Source organism: Arachis ipaensis, chromosome B7 (genome assembly GCF_059453495.1).
Source record: "Arachis ipaensis isolate K30076 ecotype BB chromosome B7, ASM5945349v1, whole genome shotgun sequence".
In the NCBI taxonomy this organism is placed as follows: domain Eukaryota; kingdom Viridiplantae; phylum Streptophyta; class Magnoliopsida; order Fabales; family Fabaceae; genus Arachis; species Arachis ipaensis.
The window spans coordinates 46,761,902-46,781,110 of NC_142442.1; the positions used below are offsets into that span (position 1 = coordinate 46,761,902).

Consider the following 19,209-nt stretch of genomic DNA (forward strand, 5'->3'; position numbering starts at 1 on the left):
GAGTTGCAATAGAGTGCTAAAGTTATTAATTAGAATTTATTTATTTGCATTTTATTTTATTTTGCTACTATGAGATGCATGTTTCTTTCGTCAAATGACGCGTTCACTTCCTGATCCAAGCTTGCCAATATTCGATCCTAAAATTGAAAGGACTATTTCACGAATAGGGCGAGCTCGGCGTCGGTTAGTCCTCTCTGAGGGCGGATTCGAAATGCCATTTGAGGAATAAACCAGCTCCCGTTCTACTGATTCGGTTGATTTACGTACAGGTAACATGGCGGCAGCCAGAAGAGTTACTATCCAGGAGGAAGGAGCCCCTGATTTTACAATGCAACCGTTTCAAGCGCATCATCCAGCGGTGGCTACAGATTTTGAAATAAAGACCGCACTGCTCAATTTGATGCCCAAGTTTCATGGCTTACCTGCTCAAGAGCCTATCAAGCACCTGAGAGATTTCCAAGCAGCCTGTTCTACTGTCAGGCGTGATGGTGCAGATGAAACTTCAATTTTGTTGAAAGCTTTCTCGTTTTCTCTTGAGGGAAAAGCAAGAGAGTGGTACTACACTCAACCCCTAGCAAATGTATCCAACTGGGATACACTCAGAAAAGAATTTTTGGAAAAATTCTTTCCATCTGAAGTTACTGATAAACTAAGGAAAGACATTTCCACGATTGTTCAAGATGACAACGAGACTCTCTTTGAATACTGGGAGCGCTTCAATAATCTTCTGGAAGCATGCCCCCACCACAGGATTGACAAGATAGTGTTAGTCAGCTATATCACACAGGGCATGAGGCCCCAAGATAAGACCACATTGGAAAGTGCTAGCAATGGGTCTATGAAGAAGTACAAGACCACTTATGAGGCATGGCAATTGATCAGCGACTTAGCTGAATCTACTCGGAACCACAGGCAGAAACAAGGCCGTTCAAAGGCTGTTGCAAAGTATCCTCTAGCAGAGAGACTGTTGTTCTAGCTCAGAGTATCTGTGAAATGACCAACTTGCTGAAGTAGATGCAATTGAATCAACAACAAGTTCAGCAAGCTCAACCTTCTCTAGCACAGCAAAGCCAACAGTTAGTCCCACAAAGAGTCTGTGGAATTTGTGCTGATTATAGCCATTATACTGATGAATGCCCGCAGCTCCATCAGGAAGACAACATGGTGGCATCCACCCATAACTTCTATGACCGCCCCAACCAAGGGTACAATCAAGGTGGAAATCAGAACCATGGATGGCAGGATAATTCTAACTAGAATTGGAGGGACAACAATAACAGAGGAGGCAGAGATAATCAGGGAAATCAGAGGTGGAATAATAACAACAACAGGCAGCAGAATCAACCTTACAGAGTACCTCACTTGAGGCAATCCCAAGGACCACAGAATACCCAACAGCAGACCTCTCAATTTACTCATCTTTCTTCATCTCCTAATGAAGAGTTACTACAATCTTTTGAGCGAAAACAACAGACCATGGAAAATAACATTATGAATAACATTATTGCCTGTCTGAATGGTCTGGCCTCTACTTTGCAAGCTCTTGTCTCACAGATTGGATCAATGCAAAATTCCAGTAACCAACCTTCGAGCTCCACTAGAATCCCCTCTCAACCATTACCCAATCCAAAGGGAGACATTAATGCCATCACCCTAAGGTCCGGAACTACACTGCAGGAGAGGAATCAGGAGGAGCCAAGCTCACCAGAACACGCCTCAGCTGAAGAGGTAGTAGAGATAGAAGATGTTAAAAAGGAAGAGGACATACAGGACATAGCTGAAAAAGAAGAAGCTCAACCACAGGAGGAAGCACCAAAAGGCGCAGACACTGCAGAAAACACCACTCCCATTCCATTTCCACAACTTGCAAAGAAACCCAGGAAGCAGTTGGAACCCGATTCCAAGATGGTAGAAATATTCAAAAAGGTTGAGGTAACTGTCCCTCTTTTTGATGTTATTCAACAGGTGCCTAAATATGTAAAGTTTCTAAAAGATTTATGTATACACAAAGACAAAATTAATGAATTAGAAACTATTCCTTTAGGTAGTTCCATATCTGCTTTAATGGGAGGATTACCTGAAAAGTGTAGTGACCCAGGTCCTTGTATAGTTAGTTGTACTATTGGTGGTGTAGTAATTTATGACTGCATGTGTGATTTAGGAGCATGTGTTAGTATAATGCCTTTGTCTATATATGATATTTTGAGGCTCCCTCCCTTAAAAAGGTCAGCAGCTCGTTTTGTGTTAGCAGATAAAAGCATTATTACAGTGGCTGGAGTTGCTGAAGATGTTATAGTGAACATTAAAGGGCTTACATTCCCCACTGATTTTTATATCTTGGAGATGCCCCATAATGACTCAGATAAGCCATAATCAATCCTACTTGGAAGACCATTCCTGAAAACATCAAAATTCAAATTGGATGCTTTTTCAGGAACATACTCTTTTGAAATAGATGGCCGAATAGTAATCTTTAATCTGAATGGAGTCATTGACAATCCTCTAGAAGATCATTCCATCTTCTAGTGTGTTGTCATAGATGAAACTGTAGCTGAAGTTCACAAGGAAGAGTTAGAAGAGAGGCACACTGGACAAGGTCCAAGTGTGGGGACCCTCTTGACTGACAATGAGGGCACTTCGGCATTTTCACAAGCTCTAGACAATCCAGAACCTGCCCATGATCAGAAGTTGGAATTGAAACCTCTCCCTCCACATCTCAAATATGCTTATCTTGAAGATGAGCAGAAGTTTTCAGTTATCATTGCAAGGGAACTCACTTTTCAACGAGAAGAGTAGTTACTTGATGTGCTGAGGAGGCACAAGAAGGCAATTGGGTGGAGTTTGGCAGACATAGTGGGCATCAACCCTCAAGTATGTGAGCACAGAATATTTTTAGAAGAGGGGGCAAGACCAGTCCGTCAACCCCAAAGAAGATTGAATCCCACTATCTTGGAAGTTGTAAAAAAGGAAGTGACCAGACTGTTGGAAGCAGGTATCATCTATCCCATTTCAGACAGTGAATGGGTTAGCCCAGTACAAGTGGTGCCCAAGAAGTCTGGAGTCATTACAGTGAAGAATGAGCATGGAGAGCTCATAGTAACTAGAGTTCAGAACGCTTGGAGAGTCTGCATTGATTACAGGCGTCTAAACCAAGCCACCCGTAAGGATCACTACCCACTTCCATTCATTGATCAAATGGTGGATCGCCTGTCAGGTAAATCACATTATTGCTTTTTAGATGGTTACACAGGTTATTTCCAGATTCATATAGCTCCTGAGGATCAGGAAAAGACCACTTTTACATGTCCTTTTGGGACTTATGCTTACAAGAGAATGCCCTTTGGCTTGTGCAATGCACCAGCTACTTTCCAAAGGTACATGATGAGTCTTTTCTCTGATCTTATTGAAGACTGTATTATTCTTCTTATTGGGCTGCTCAAACTATTATTCTTCTTATTTTTGTCCAAGTAGCAACATCATGGGTAAATTATTCTTCTTATTGGGCTGCTCAAACTAATATGAGCTTGCACTATGAGCACACACATCAAACAATTCTCTTTGGCTTTCAACCCAACCAAATATATGTTTGTCATCACCAAAATATGTTTATTATCATTACTAAGCCAGTATACTCTCATGCTCCGGGGGAAACTGGTCCAGACTTGGCATCACGGAGCCAGACGACCCAATGTTGACCCGACTCTCGAGCCCAAATCGTCCCTATAGCCCAAACAGACCAAAGGACCAGGAATCACTAACAATCATTCAAATTCAAATATCTCCCTTATCTTAGACTCATTCAAATTCAAATTCCCTTATCTCCCTCAGGTACATTACTGATGCCAGGGTATCTTGGCTAGTTTTACTAGCCATTTTTTGTATGCTTTAGGTTGGTTTCATGCATTTTCTTAAGAAATAAGCAAGCATTTGGTTGAAAATGCATTCATACCATGATTCAAGCAAACATTGTGAATTTTGAATGATTTTATGAGAATTATGCATGAATTGAATGATAAAATGGATGATGCATGATCTCATGATTAAGAGCAAGACTTTGATGTACTATATTTGATTAATTTTAGGTAACAAGAAGCAGAGAAGAGCCACATTAGTGGCTACGTTAGCGCCACTAACGTGGCCATTAAAGTGGAAGGAAGGAAAGCTTGGAAAGTTAGTGAGAACGTTAATGCCACTAATGTTAGCGAAGGGCAAGAAGACCCACGTTAGCGGCCCTGTTAGCTCCACTAACGTGGGCACTAACGTGGAAGAAAAGAGAAGCCCCAACATTAGTGAGAAAGTTAATGGTATTAACATGGAAGAAAGGAGGCAGCTGTGAAAGTTAGTGGAAAAAGTAAACGCCACTAACGTTTGCGAAGCCAAGAACACCCACGTTAGTGGCCACGTTAGTGCCACTAACGTCGGCATTAACATGGAACAAAGGAGGCAGCTGTGAAAGTTAGTGGAAAAAGTGAACGCCACTAACGTTTGTAAAGCAAAGAAGGCCACGTTAGTGCCACTAACGTGGGCAAAATCTCACCCGGCAGCCTGACCATGCCTTCTTCAAACAAGGATAACTTAAGCCACAAAGCTCCAAATGAGGTGATTCCAGTGGCATTGGAAAGTAGGATTCCATAGATTTCCAAGCATATATGTAATTACATGGTGGATACTAAATTTGAGGGAGAAAACCTGCCCTGAAAGTGCAAAGATGAACATGGTATCAGCCTGTAGTAAGGCCAGCTGACCTCTTCACGTTCCAAGAAGTGTAACTCGAGCTGTAGAGCTCCAAATAATGCGCTTCCAAGGGAGTTGGAAAGTAGACATCCAGGGCTTTCTAAAAATATATAATAGTATGGGGTGGACATTTAGTTTGAGCTCCATAACCTGGCAATACTAATCCCCTGAACGCGGACGTTATTGCCAGCGACTATGCCAGCGACCCTGTCCCCTTCAAGGGAGCATAACTTGAGTTACAGAAGTCTAATCAAGGTGATTCTAGTTGTGTTAGAAAGCTGACATTCAGATCTTTCCAATGATATATAATAGTTTATAGTGAACATGAAATTGGAGTACTAACAAGAGGCATATTTTAAGCCCCAAAAACACAAACTGGGTAGCAAGTGTGACGTTAGCCACACTAACTTCAGCACTAACGCCACACTTGTAGCGTTAGTGTGGCTAACGGTAGCACTAACGATTAGCACCTAGACCTCAACTTGATTCACTTCTCTTTCAAGGACCACCCAACCACAAGGAAGTAAGCCCACAAGTGTCAACCAATCAAGGTCACAAGAAGCATCTAGAATAGGAATTTTCATTTAATTGTAATTTGCTTTTAATTTCATTTCATTTTGTAATTTAGGAGAGCCTATATAAAGGCCTTAGTTTTAACATTCAAGACTGGAATCCGGGGAGACGGGGAATTGGAGAGGGGGTATTCTGGGGGCTGGACACACCAGAGAAGAGGGGTCTTCGGACTCCCTCCCCTCCTACACTCTTTTTCCTTTTCTCTTCTTTTTCTTTTCTTAGTAGTAGTTAAATTCTAGTTTATACTTTTCATTTATGAACTTTGAAGTTTCAATTTCAGTTTTAATCTTCATCTTTATTTTTTTGCACTTTCTTTCTTTTCTATTTTGGTAGAGCAATGAACAACTAACTCTTTTCATTGGGTTAGAGAGCTCCATTTTGATTTAATGGATCAATTATAGTTTTTATTCTTCTTCTTCTTTCTTTTCTCTTGATTTTACTAGAAAGCTTTCGATCTTTATCTAATTGGGTAATTCTCTCGGAAGAAAAATTGCTCATACTTGGATTTCCTCTGAACCTTGGAAGAGGAATGAGGAAATCATGCTAGAAATGCTCTCTCACATTGGATTAGGTTGGGGGTTGGATGGATATTGTGACATTTAATTCTACCAATACTTTGATCAATGAATATGTGTGGTATAATAAGTGACCAAACTTCATCTCTTCCCATGAGCAATTAAATCAAGGAATTGGAAAATTGTTCAAGCTTAGAGAGATTGGATTGCCAAGGAATTGGGATCCAATCACTTAAGATTGCCAAGGAGATCAATGAATGCATTGATTGAGGAAGAGATGAGAATGAACTTGATCCGGAGGATTGCAATATCTCTTGATCCCAATGTTCATTTTATTTTTAGTTCTTATATATACTTTTCTTATTTCTGCACTTTATAGTTTCTCTTTCCATTCATGTTATTTACACTTCCTGCTGCTCATCATCCAAATCTGAACCGTCTAACTAGGATAATCAATTAACCATTGATTGCTTAATCCATTAATCCCTGTGGATTCGACCTCACTCTATTGTGAGTTTTTACTTTACGACAATTCGGTATACTTACCGAGGAAAATTTATTGAGAGACAAGTTTCTGTGCATCAAGTTTATGGCGCCGTTGCCAGGGATTAATCGTGATTAACAAACTACCGGTTGATTGATTTACTAGATTAGACACTTTTCTTTTGTCTTTGTTTTCTTTTGTTTCTTATTTTCTTTTGCTAACCAACTGTTTGTGATATTGCCTCACTAAGAATCCCTCATTTATTACAATGGAGATTCCAATTTCTTTTGGTGATTATTGTTTTAGACAGAGCTTTTTGCAGGAAAGAAAGGAGCATCCATCATATTTTAGTCAATCAAATTTCATGGGAAACTTTCCACCACCACAGAATGATTCACTTTACTATGCTCATGGTGGGTGGGAGTATCAAGAACATGAAATGGAGTACTTTCCAGAGCCACAAAATGGTCCACATTTTGGCAAATTTGATCACTACTCAAGTTGTGGCTGGAAAGATCAAAATCAAAGAGATTTCACTCATTCATACCTTATTCATCAAGAGCCATCACCTCTCAATTATCCAACCTCACCTCTAAGTTTTACATGCCTAAATTCTTCATCACTTGAGTATACCTCAGCATAAAATTCTGTCCCAAATCCATACAATTCATTGTACCATCCACAAAACTCAATCCACTACCCACAAGAGTCATACCACTTTCAGAACACACAACCACAAAACAACCAATTCCATTCACAAGCCAACCCCGACCAACCATTACAACCTACCCAACCTCTTTTAGATGGACTTGCTAGGATGGAACTCATCATTGAAGAACTCAAAAAAAGTAGAGAAGAAGAGAGACTCGCTAGGATAGAACTCCTCCTTGAAGAAATGATAAAGACAAACGAAGAGAAGAAAATAGCAAAAAGAGACCATGAAGAAAAATTGAGATAGAATGCACAACTCTATTCTGAAGAACAATTCATTGAAGAGATGAGATCACAAAGAGAGACCACTTCACTCTCTCCAGAAATAGAGGAGTTCATTCAAAGGTCAAGAACAAGGGAGGAATCAGAAGAACAAGAAAAAGAGGCAGCCATACCAAGTGAGATTCATATGAAGATAGAGGAGGTTGTGAGAGTATATAAGCCCAAAGCTCCATACCCACAGAGGCTACTAAGGGTGACAAAGGAACATGCAAACTCACTCCCAAAAGGCTCAATGCAACATCATGCAGAAGAAAGGGAGGAAGTCAATCAAGGGAGTCCACACTACTCCAATAAAACAAAGAGTTGCATAAAGGATGAGTTCATTGAACCACCAATTCAAGAAGCTCTTAATGAAGAGGATGCTCCAACCATCATACAACACCCAAGTACTGAAATCAAGGTGGTGAAGGCAATCAACATGAGCACTAAAAAGAGGATGGTGACCAAGAAAAGAAGGACAATATCCATGAAGAAGAAAAGGTCAACCAAAAGCCATCCCACCCCTACCCCAACAAGCAAGTTTACTCAAACTAACAACAAAAGAAAGCTTGCTGGGGAGAGGCACTCAAAACAAGGGGCATTAACTGGCTCCTCTTTCCTCTTGAGGTCATTCCTCTTAACAAATTGGAAGAAGAGGAAGAAATTCATGAACAACATGTCAAGCTAATGACATTAAAAGAGTGCTTGTTGGGAGGCAACCCAACCGTAGGTAACATTTTATTTCCTTGCTTAGTTTACTTTCAATAATTTGACATATGATTGCATTCTAATTTTGGTGTTGCCATGAAACAAAATGATTTTCAATCTTCACTAGGTATTTGCATCATTCTAAAATGACAGTGTCACACTAAGTTTGGTGTTGCCACTTAACTTTCATGCAAAGTACCATGCCAACACCATTTATTAATGCCATCACAATATTTCTGTTTTTAGTTCTTGTGCCTTTATTGTGATCCTTAATCTTGCTTGCTGAAACACATGCATACTCACACTTTATTCTAAGACATTCATGATCCATCATAAACCCCATCACCACTGTTTTACTTGTTGCTTGAGGATAAGCAATCATTCTAAGTTTGGTATGGGAAGGGAAAGAATAGGAGGAAAAGGACAACAACAATGAAGATGAACTACAAGGTGGTAAAGTTCCTTTTTTCTCTTACTTATTTCCAGCACTTTAATTGCATGATTGTCTTCTATTTTCTTTATATGCATGTGTGATTACTCCTTGTGAAATAAGCATAGTTGATATTTGATTTGTAACATGTTGCTCTGATATCATGATTATCATCTTGAACTTTACTTGCACCCAATATCTCTAAGAATGTAACAAAGAAATCATTCTTTTGAAAGGAAAATGTTGAAGAATTTTATAAATCTTGGGGCAAGCAAAAGATTAAGAGGAGTGGAGGTTCTGATTGTATGATTGTGTATTGAGGTTGTATGTTTGTGAAAACTTGCATGGGAGCTCATAGACAGGAAATGAAGTTTAGAGAAGTATTATAAAATTTCTCAAACATCTATTGATCCAAGAAGCAGTAACAAAAGAAAACAAAAGAAAAATAAAAACAAAGAACAAGCCCAAGGCTTTGAGCATCAATTACTAGGAAGAAAAAGAAAGAAACAAGAACTCAAAGAGTTATTGTCCTAGTTAAATGCTTGTGGTGGATTTGTATCAAAGAAAGAGGCTTGAGCAAGTAAATCCTAAGGGTGCTTCAACACCTAATACCTTAGACTAAATGGTTTGGGAGTAATGATTGAAAGCTTATCTTAAAAAGCCGTTTTGATACATGACACCTAGAGTCGAGGCCAAATTCCACAAAGAAAGAAAAATTCTAGAAAATAAGTGCTGCTTCAAGGTGAAAATCTATAAAGAGGATTCCATAATATCATTTGAATGGAAGTCCTAAGATCTAAGACTTCCAAAATGTAAGGACTAATGAGCACTGGAATCCTTGCATAAGCATACAAATTAGAGTTCACCCCACTGTCACTTATTCACTTCACCCACTAAGGCATCATAAGCAATTCTTCAATACATTCCAATTAAGAAAATTCTTTGTGCATAGTTCTTTTCTTGCTTGGGGACAAGTAAGATTTAAGTTTGGTGTTGTGATGCCAGGGCATCTTGGCTAGTTTTACTAGCCATTTTTTGTATGCTTTAGGTTGGTTTCATGCATTTTCTTAAGAAATAAGCAAGCATTTGGTTGAAAATGCATTCATACCATGATTCAAGCAAACATTATGAATTTTGAATGATTTCATGAGAATTATGCATGAATTGAATGATAAAATGGATGATGCATGATCTCATGATTAAGAGCAAGACATTGATGTACTTTGTTTGATTGATTTTAGGTAACAAGAAGCAGAGAAGAGCCACGTTAGTGGCTACGTTAGCGCCACTAACATTGCCATTAAAGTGGAAGGAAGGAAAGCTTGGAAAGTTATTGAGAACGTTAACGCCACTAACGTTAGCGAAGGGCAAGAAGAGCCACGTTAGCAGCCCTGTTAGATCCACTAACATGGGCACTAACCTGGAAGAAAAGAGAAGCCCCAACGTTAGTGAGAAAGTTAATGGTATTAACGTGGAAGAAAGGAGGCAGCTGTGAAAGTTAGTGGAAAAAGTGAACGCCACTAACATTTGTGAAGCAAAGAAGGCCACGTTAGTGCCACTAATGTGGACACTAACGTGGGCAAAATCTCACCCGGCAGCCTGACCATGCCTTCTTCAAACAAGAATAACTTGAGCCACAAAGCTCCAAATGAGGTGATTCCAGTGGCATTGGAAAGTAGGATTTTAGATCTTTCCAAGCATATATGGCACTACATGATAGACACTAAATTTGAGGCAAAAAACCTGCCCCTAAAGTGCAAAGATGAACATGGTATCAACCTGTAGTAAGGCCAGCTGACCTCTTCACCTTCCAAGAAGTGTAACTCGAGCTGTAGAGCTCCAAATAATGCGCTTCCAAGGGCGTTGGAAAGTAGACATCCAGGGATTTCCAATAATATATAATAGTATGGGGTGGACATTTAGTGTGAGCTCCAGAACCTGGCAATACTAATCCCCTGAACGCGGACGTTATTGGCACTCACTTTTGCCAATAATGCCAGTGACCCTGTCCCCTTCAAGGGAGCATAACTTGAGTTACAGAGGTCCAATCGAGGTGATTCCAGTTGTGTTAGAAAGCTGACATTTAGAGATTTTCAATGATATATAATAGTCTATAGTGGGCATAAAATTCGAGTACTAACAAGAGGCATATTTTAAGCCCCAAAAACACAAACTGGGTAGCAAGTGTGACGTTAGCCACACTAACTTCAGCACTAACGCCACACTTGTAGCGTTAGTGTGGCTAATGGTAGCACTAACGATTAGCACCTGGACCTCAACTTAATTCACTTCTCTTTCAAGGACCACCCAACCACAAGGAAGCAAGCCCACAAGTGTCAACCAATCAAGGTCACAAGAAGCATCTAGAATAGGAATTTTCATTTAATTGTAATTTGCTTTTAATTTCATTTCATTTTGTAATTTAGGAGAGCGTATATAAAGGCCTTAGTTTTAACATTCAAGACTGGAATCCGAGGAGACGGGGAATTGGAGAGGGGGTATTCTGGGGGCTGGACACACCAGAGAAGAGGGGTCTTCGGACTCCCTCCCCTCCTACACTCTTCTTCCTTTTCTCTTCTTTTTCTTTTCTTAGTAGTAGTTAAATTCTAGTTTGTACTTTTTATTTATGAACTTTGAAGTTTTAATTTCAGTTTTAATCTTCATCTTTATTTTTCTGCACTTTCTTTCTTTTCTATTTTGGTAGAGCAATGAACAACTAACTCTTTTAATTGGGTTAGAGAGCTCTATTGTGATTTAATGGATCAATTATAGTTTTTATTCTTCTTCTTCTTTCTTTTCTCTTGATTTTACTAGAGAGCTTTCGATCTACATCTAATTGGGTAATTGTCTCGGAAGAGAAATCGCTCATACTTGGATTTTATCTGAACCTTGGAAGAGGAATGAGGAAATCATGCTAGAAATTCTCTCTCACATTGGATTAGGTTGGGGGTTGGATGGATATTGTGATATTTAATCCTACCAATACTTTGATCTATGAATGTGTGTGGTATAATCAGTGACCAAACTTCATCTCTTCCCATGAGCAATTAAATCAAGGAATTAGGAAATTATTCAAGCTTAGAGAGATTGGATTGCCAAGGAATTGGGATCCAATCATTTAAGATTGCCAAGGAGATCAATGAATGCATTGATTGAGGAAGAGATGAGAATGAACTTGATCTGGAAGATTGCAATATCTCTTGATCCCAATGTTCATTTTATTTTTAGTTCTTACATATACTTTTCTTACCATTTTACTTTTCTGCACTTTATAGTTTTCCTTTACATTCATGTTATTTACACTTGCTGCTGCTCATCATCCAAATATGAACCGTCAAACTAGGATAATCAATTAACCATTGATTGCTTAATCCATTAATCCCTGTGGATTCGACCTCACTCTATTGTGAGTTTTTACTTGACGACAATTCGGTATACTTGCTGAGAAAAATTTGTTGAGAGACAAGTTTTCGTGCATTAATTACACATCCTTTCCACATACCTCTTAGACTCATTCTGACATGAGCGTCGGAGTGTCTTTGCAAGTACCACCCCCTGGCACTCCAGAGGCTTGATCACATCATCACTAAGACTGACGAGTCCACAATCCTTCCATGAACCCATCCAAGGCCATCCTAATATTTTATTGACAAACATTAGCCGTCTTGTATTTTCACTAGAAGAAATGCGCTGAGTACCGTCGGAATTACTGGTGGATTGAATTTGACAGTATAAACGGCGCCAAAAATTTTTTACCAGTGGATTATTCCATCCGACGCTAATTACCGGCGGATTTTTCGTCGATTTTTTAATTATATGATGTAACTAAGTTGATTATTACCGTCGAATTAGTCTAAAGTAACTTTGGCGCCATATTATCTTTTGTGGCGCCCAATTACTGTTGTCTACTAGTAAAATCTATAGTAGTTATTTTTTTCATAATTAGCCCACAATTAGTAGTCAAATTAAAGTTTTTGTTTACAAAATTAGAGTAGAAATTCAAAATTACCAAAAAATAACTAATGATTTTATTAAATATCAATGGTCTGAATATAATAAAAAGTCAAACAAAGTAGAATACAATGAAATATACATGAAATAAATTAAATCCCTAAACCCTACCGATCCCGGTAATCGTTGTCGTCATTGTCTTTTCCCTTCTAAGGTAGCGGAGTAGGAGCCAATGTCGATGCCCCACTAGCAGTGTTGCCACTGGTACCAATAGCGCTGCTGCCTCTACCATGCATCTACTCGTTGTACACCTCCATCTGCTCTCGCAAATGCTCTAACCGCTCCAGCTTCTCTGTAACGTCCGAGCTGATGGCAACAGCTCCTGCCACGCGTGCAAGAAGCTAGTTGTACCTTTGCTAAGATTGCTGAGCTTGTTAGTGAAGCTCCTTTGTGAGCTTCTGCAAATCCTCCCTCAACTCAACAACTTCCTTGAGATTGGAAGGGAAGGTGGCAGAGGCAGAGGTAGATGAAGTTGCCAATGCGGAGGTGCAAAGGCCACTAGTGAAGAATGACCCCAACCCAAAGACGCAATTCTTGTGGGGATCAGAGGCTGTCTCACGCCAAACTCTAACAGGATCTAACACTGAGGCATCGGAGCTGGCGGGAGCGTCCCCACTAGGCAGCTGAGATTGCTGGGTCGCGGCCTCTAATCTCTGTGAGTAGTCTTCCGGTGTAACATATGTTGTGATTAGGATGATAGTTAATTGACTTTAAACTGAATAGATTTAAAAGTTAGAATTAATTGAAACTCACATGATGAGCCGCAGACCACTCATCAACAAATTTTTCCTTGTTGGCCTTCATCGTATGGGTATACTTAAAGGTCTCCACCAATATTGCCTTACGATCTAATGACTTAGATTACACATATTGAAACCAACTAATAAAATAAGTCAAGTAACAATTTATTCAATAAACAATTAACAAAGATTAGTAAATATACTACATACCAGCCTGTGCTTCATCTTTATGAAAGTCGCCGACCCACCAGTATACTTCGACGACCTCGGTGAAGCCCTGTTAGCTCTGTTTGTCAGACGGTGACGCTTGAACCCCTCATAGGTACTAAAATGGATGTCCAATTCTTTGTTTAGATCTGGGTGGAGTCAAATAATGAGGTTGTCACTCTACTGATGAATGTCCTGCATCATCTGCTGAAGTCACTTAGCTACCCAATGGTTGTAAATCTTCTTGATCAAGATATCATGTTCCTTATCCCAGATAAATTTCTCCTGCACAAAGTAATTCAACAACATTAGTTAGTCAAAATAAAAAATAGTTAAATATAGTTGATTCAATAACATTGGGTTCTTACTTCCCGTTTCTAAAACCAATGATCTCTGGTTTCTGCAAGGATCTTTGTGTAGCTCATCCATGCGATGTCGTACATGAACTTAATCACATTGGATATCTCCTATGTGCATGCATTGTTGTTTGGTGCAAATATATCAATGAAAAACCTAGGATTAGTAAACACATAAAACTTAACACGTTCAAAATAAATTGCAAATACAAGACATTAAAGTAGTATGTACTCACGCTTGGATGCCATCAGTCTAAATCCTCATTCATATCACGTACGGTGGTGGAGGGGCATCTAGTTGGGACGTGATGAGCGGATAATTTATACTCTTTTTGACATTGTTTTTAGTATGTTTTTAGTAGGATCTAGTCACTTTTAGGGATGTTTTCATTAGTTTTTATGTTAAATTCACATTTCTGGACTTTACTATGAGTTTGTGTGTTTTTCTGTGATTTCAGGTATTTTCTGGCTGAAATTGAGGGACTTGAGCAGAAATCAGATTTAGAGGTTGAAAAAGGACTGCTGATGCTGTTGGATTCTGACCTCCCTGCACTCAAAGTGGATTTTCTGGAGCTACAGAACTCGAAATGGCGCGCTTCCAATTGCGTTGGAAAGTAGACATCCAGGGCTTTCCAGCAATATATAATAGTCCATACTTTGGCCAAGAATTAACGACGTAAACTGGCGTTCAATGCCAGCCTTCTGCCCAAATCTGGCGTCCAGCGCCAGAAAAGGATCCAAAACCAGAGTTGAACGCCCAAACTGGCACAGAACTTGGCGTTCAACTCCACAAATGGCCTCTGCACGTGCTACACTCAAGCTCAGCCCAAACACACACCAAGTGAGCCCCGGAAGTGGATTTATGCATCAATTACTTACTCATGTAAACCCTAGTGACTAGTTTATTATAAATAGGACCTCTTACTATTGTATTAGGCATCCTGGATTGTATTTTGATCCTGTGATCACGTTTTAGGGGGCTGGCCATCTCGGCCATGCCTGGACCTTCACTTATGTATTTTCATACGGTAGAGTTTCTACACTCCATAGATTAAGGTGTGGAGCTCTGCTGTTCCTCAAAGATTAATGCAAAGTACTACTGTTTTCTATTCAATTCTTCTTATTTCGCTTCTAAGATATCCATTCGCACCCAAGAACGTGATGAAGGTGATGATTATGTGTGACGCTCATCATCCTTCTCCCTTATGAACGCGTGCCTGACAAACACTTCTGTTCTACATGAATTAAGCTAGAACGAATATCTCTTAGATCTCCTAACCAGAATCTTCGTGGCGTAAGCTGGAATGATGGCGACATTCAAGAGAATCCGGAAAGTCTAAACCTTGTCTGTGGTATTCCGAGTAGGATTCAATGATTGAATGACTGTGACGAGCTCCTAACTCGCGATTGCAGGGCGTTAGTGACAGACGCAAAAGGATAGTAAATGCTATTCCAGCATGATCGAGAACCGACAGATGAATAGCCGTGCCGTGACAGGGTGCGTGAGCATATTATTCACTGAGAGGATAAGATGAAGCCATTGACAAGGGTGATGCCTCCAGACGATTAGCCGTGCCGTGACAGGGCATTGGATCATTTTCCCGTGAGATGACCGAAAGTAGCCGTTGACAGTGGTGATGTATCACATAAAGCCAGCCATGGAAAGGAGTAAGACTGATTGGATGAAGATAGCAGGAAAGCAGAGGTTCAGAGGAACGAAAAGCATCTCCATTCGCTTATCTGAAATTCCTACCAATGATTTACATAAGTATCTCTATCCCTATTTTATTATATAATATTCGAAAACACCATTATCACTTTATGTCTGCCTGACTGAGATTTACAAGGTGACCATAGCTTGCTTCATACCAACAATCTCCGTGGGATTCGACCCTTACTCACGTAAGGTATTACTTGGACGACCCAGTGCACTTGCTGGTTAGTTGTATCGAAGTTGTGACAATCATGAATTAAGATCAGAGCACCAAGCTTTGGAGCCATTACCAGGATTTGTTCAAGCCTGGAGATCACAATTTCGTGCACCAAGTTTTTGGCGCCGTTGCCGGGGATTGTTTGAGTTTGGACAACTAACGGTTCATCTTGTTGCTCAGATTGGGTAACTTTCTTTTCGTTTTCTTTTCAAAAAGTTTTCAAAAATTTTTCAAAAACTCTTCTTTTGTTTTCGAAAAAAAAAATATTTTCAAAAATTCTATTCAAAATTTTTAAGAATGAATTCTAGTGTTTCATGAAGCATGTGAAGCCTGGCCGGCTGTAAAGCCATGTCTAAATTTATTTGGACTCAGGCTTGCAATTTGTTATCAAGAGCAAGCTAGTTGTTGCTAATCAACCTGCTGCTGATCCTCAATCACCTGCTGAAGCTTGGCTGGCCATTGGCCATGTCTAGTGTTTTGGACCGGAGCTTTCATTGAAAGCTTGGCTGGCTAGTGAGCCATGTCTAATTCCTGGACTGAAGCTTTAGACTAAGAATGCAAGATTCCTGGAATTCATATTAAAAATTTTGGAATCCTTATTTACTCTTTTTCATATAGTTTTCGAAAAAAAAAATCCAAAAAAAATTAGAAAATCATAAAAATCAAAAATATTTTTCTGTTTCTTGTTTGAGTCTTGAGTCATATCATAAGTTTGGTGTCACTTGCATATGCATCTAGCATTTTTCGAAAATATCATGCATTCATAGTGTTCTTCATGATCTTCAAGTTGTTCTTGGTAAGTCTTCTTGTATGATCTTGATGATTTTTTGTTTTGTGTCTTTTCATGTTTATCATATGCATTCTTGAATTCTTAGTGCCTAAGCATTAAAGAATTCTAAGTTTGGTGTCTTGCATGTTTTCTTTGCATTAAAAATTTTTCAAAATATGTTCTTGATGTTCATCATGACATTCATAGTGTTCTTGGTGTTCATCTTGACATTCATAGCATTCTTGCATGCATTCATTGTTTTGATCTAAAAATTTCATGCATTGCATCCTTTTAGTGTTTTCCTCTTGCATCATAAAAATTCAAAAATCAAAAAAATATCTTTCCTTTTTTCTCTCATCAAATTCGAAAATTTGAGTTGACTTTTTCAAAAATTTTTAAAATCAAGTTGTTTCTTATGAATCAAATCAAATTTTCAATTTGAAAATCTTATCTTTTTCAAAATCTTTTTCAAAAATCAAATCTTTTTCAAAATTCTTAGTTATTTTCGAAAATTCCAAAAATATTTTTCAAAAATATTTTTCTTATTTTTATACCAAATTTTCGAAAATAACATAATCAATTAATGTTTTGATTCAAAAATTTGAAGTTTGTTACTTGCTTGTTAAGAAAGATTCAAACTTTAAGTTCTAAAATCATATCTTGTGATTTCTTATGAATCAAGTCATTAATTGAGATTTTAAAAATCAAATCTTTTTCAAAATTAATTTCCAAAATATCTTCTTATCTTATCTTTTTCAAAAATTTGATTTCAAAATATCTTCTCTAACTTCCTAACTTCCTATCTTTTCAAAATTTGTTTCAACTAACTAACTAACTTTTTGTTTGTTTCTTAACTTTTTCAAAACCACCTAACTAACTCTCTCTCTCTCTCTCTCATTTTCGAAAATATCTTCCCCCTTTTTCAAAATTTCTTTTTTAATTTATTAATTATTTTATTTTTTAAATCTTAATTTTCGAAAATCACTAACATTTTTCAAAAACTGTTTTCAAAAAAAAATTCACTAACTCCTTTTCAAAATTAATTTTCGAAAATTCCCTCCTTCTCTCTCATCCTATTCTATTTATTCATTCATTAACTAACATCTCTACCTCACATCATCACCAAATTCGAACCCCCTCTTCTATCTATGTTCGAATTTCTTCTTCTTTTCTTCTACTAACAATAAGGATCCTCTTTACTGTGACATAGAGGATTCCTCTTCTTTTCTTTTTCTCTCCTCTTTCTTATGAGCAGGGACAGAGAAAAAGGCATTCTTGTTGAAGCTGATCCAGAACCTGAAAGGACTCTGAAGAGAAAATTAAGAGAAGCTAAATTACAACAATCTAGAGACAACTTGATTGAAAATTTCGAGCAAGTAAAGGAGATGGCAGCCGAACCCAACAACAATGCAAGGAGAATGCTTGGTGACTTCACTGCACCTAATTCTAATTTACATGGAAGAAGCATCTCCATTCCTGCCATTGGAGCAAACAACTTTGAGCTGAAACCTCAGTTAGTTTCTCTGATACAGCAGAACTGCAAGTTTCATGGACTTTCATCTGAAGATCCTTTTCAGTTCTTAACTGAATTCTTGCAGATATGTGATATTGTTAAGACTAATGGAGTAGATCCTGAAGTCTACAGGCTCATGCTTTTCCCTTTTGCTGTAAGAGACAGAGCTAGATTATGGTTGGATTCTCAACCCAAAGACAGCCTGAACTCTTGGGATAAGCTGGTCACGGCTTTCTTAGCCAAGTACTTTCCTCCTCAAAAGCTGAGCAAGCTTAGAGCTGATGTTCAGACCTTCAGACAGAAAGAAGGTGAATCCCTCTATGAAGCTTGGGAAAGATACAAACAGTTGACCAAAAAGTGTCCTTCTGACATGCTTTCAGAATGGACCATCCTGGATATATTCTATGATGGTTTATCTGAGCTATCAAAGATGTCACTGGACACTTCTGCAGGTGGATCCATTCACCTAAAGAAAACGCCTGCAGAAGCTCAAGAACTCATTGACATGGTTGCTAATAACCAGTTCATGTACACTTCTGAAAGGAATCCTGTGAGTAATGGGACGCCTATGAAGAAGGGAGTTCTTGAAGTTGATACTCTGAATGCCATATTGGCTCAGAATAAAATATTGACTCAGCAAGTCAATATGATCTCTCAGAGTCTGAATGGAATGCAAGCTGCATCCAACAGTACTCAAGAGGCATCTTCTGAAGAAGAAGCCTATGATCCTGAGAACCCTGCAATAGCAGAGGTAAATTACTTAGGTGAACCTTATGGAAACACCTATAACTCAACATGGAGAAATCATCCAAATTTCTCATGGAAGGATCAAAAGCCCCAACAAGGCTTTAATAATGGTGGAAGAAACAGGTTTAGCAATAGCAAGCCTTTTCCATCATCAACTCAGCAACAGACAGAGAACTCTGAACAAAATGCTTCTAATTTAGCAAATCTAGTCTCTGATCTATCTAAGGCCACTGTAAGTTTCATGAATGAAACAAGATCTGCCATTAGAAATCTGGAAGCACAAGTGGGCCAGCTGAGTAAAAGGATCACTGAAATCCCTCCTAGTACTCTCCCAAGCAATACAGAAGAGAATCCAAAAGGAGAGTGCAAGGCCATTGACATAAGCGCCATGGCCGAACCTGTGAGGAGAGGAGAGGACGTGAATCCCAAGGAGGAATACCTCTAGGGACGTCCAGTGATCAATAAGGAGCTTCCCTCTGGGGAACCAAAGGACTCTGAGGCTCATCTAGAGACCATAGA

General features: G+C 38.8%; 2 non-coding genes across 2 annotated transcripts; both read right to left on the reverse strand.

The window, feature by feature from the left end:
• Positions 1-646: 646 nt before the first annotated feature.
• Positions 647-753, reverse strand: LOC148551034 (small nucleolar RNA R71). Its single transcript, XR_015893795.1, has one exon. It is a non-coding gene; the product is annotated as a small nucleolar RNA R71 (small nucleolar RNA).
• Positions 754-18,211: 17,458 nt separating this feature from the next.
• LOC148551035 (small nucleolar RNA R71) lies at positions 18,212-18,319 on the reverse strand. The gene has a single exon (XR_015893321.1). It is a non-coding gene; the product is annotated as a small nucleolar RNA R71 (small nucleolar RNA).
• Between the last annotated feature and the right edge of the window lie 890 nt (positions 18,320-19,209).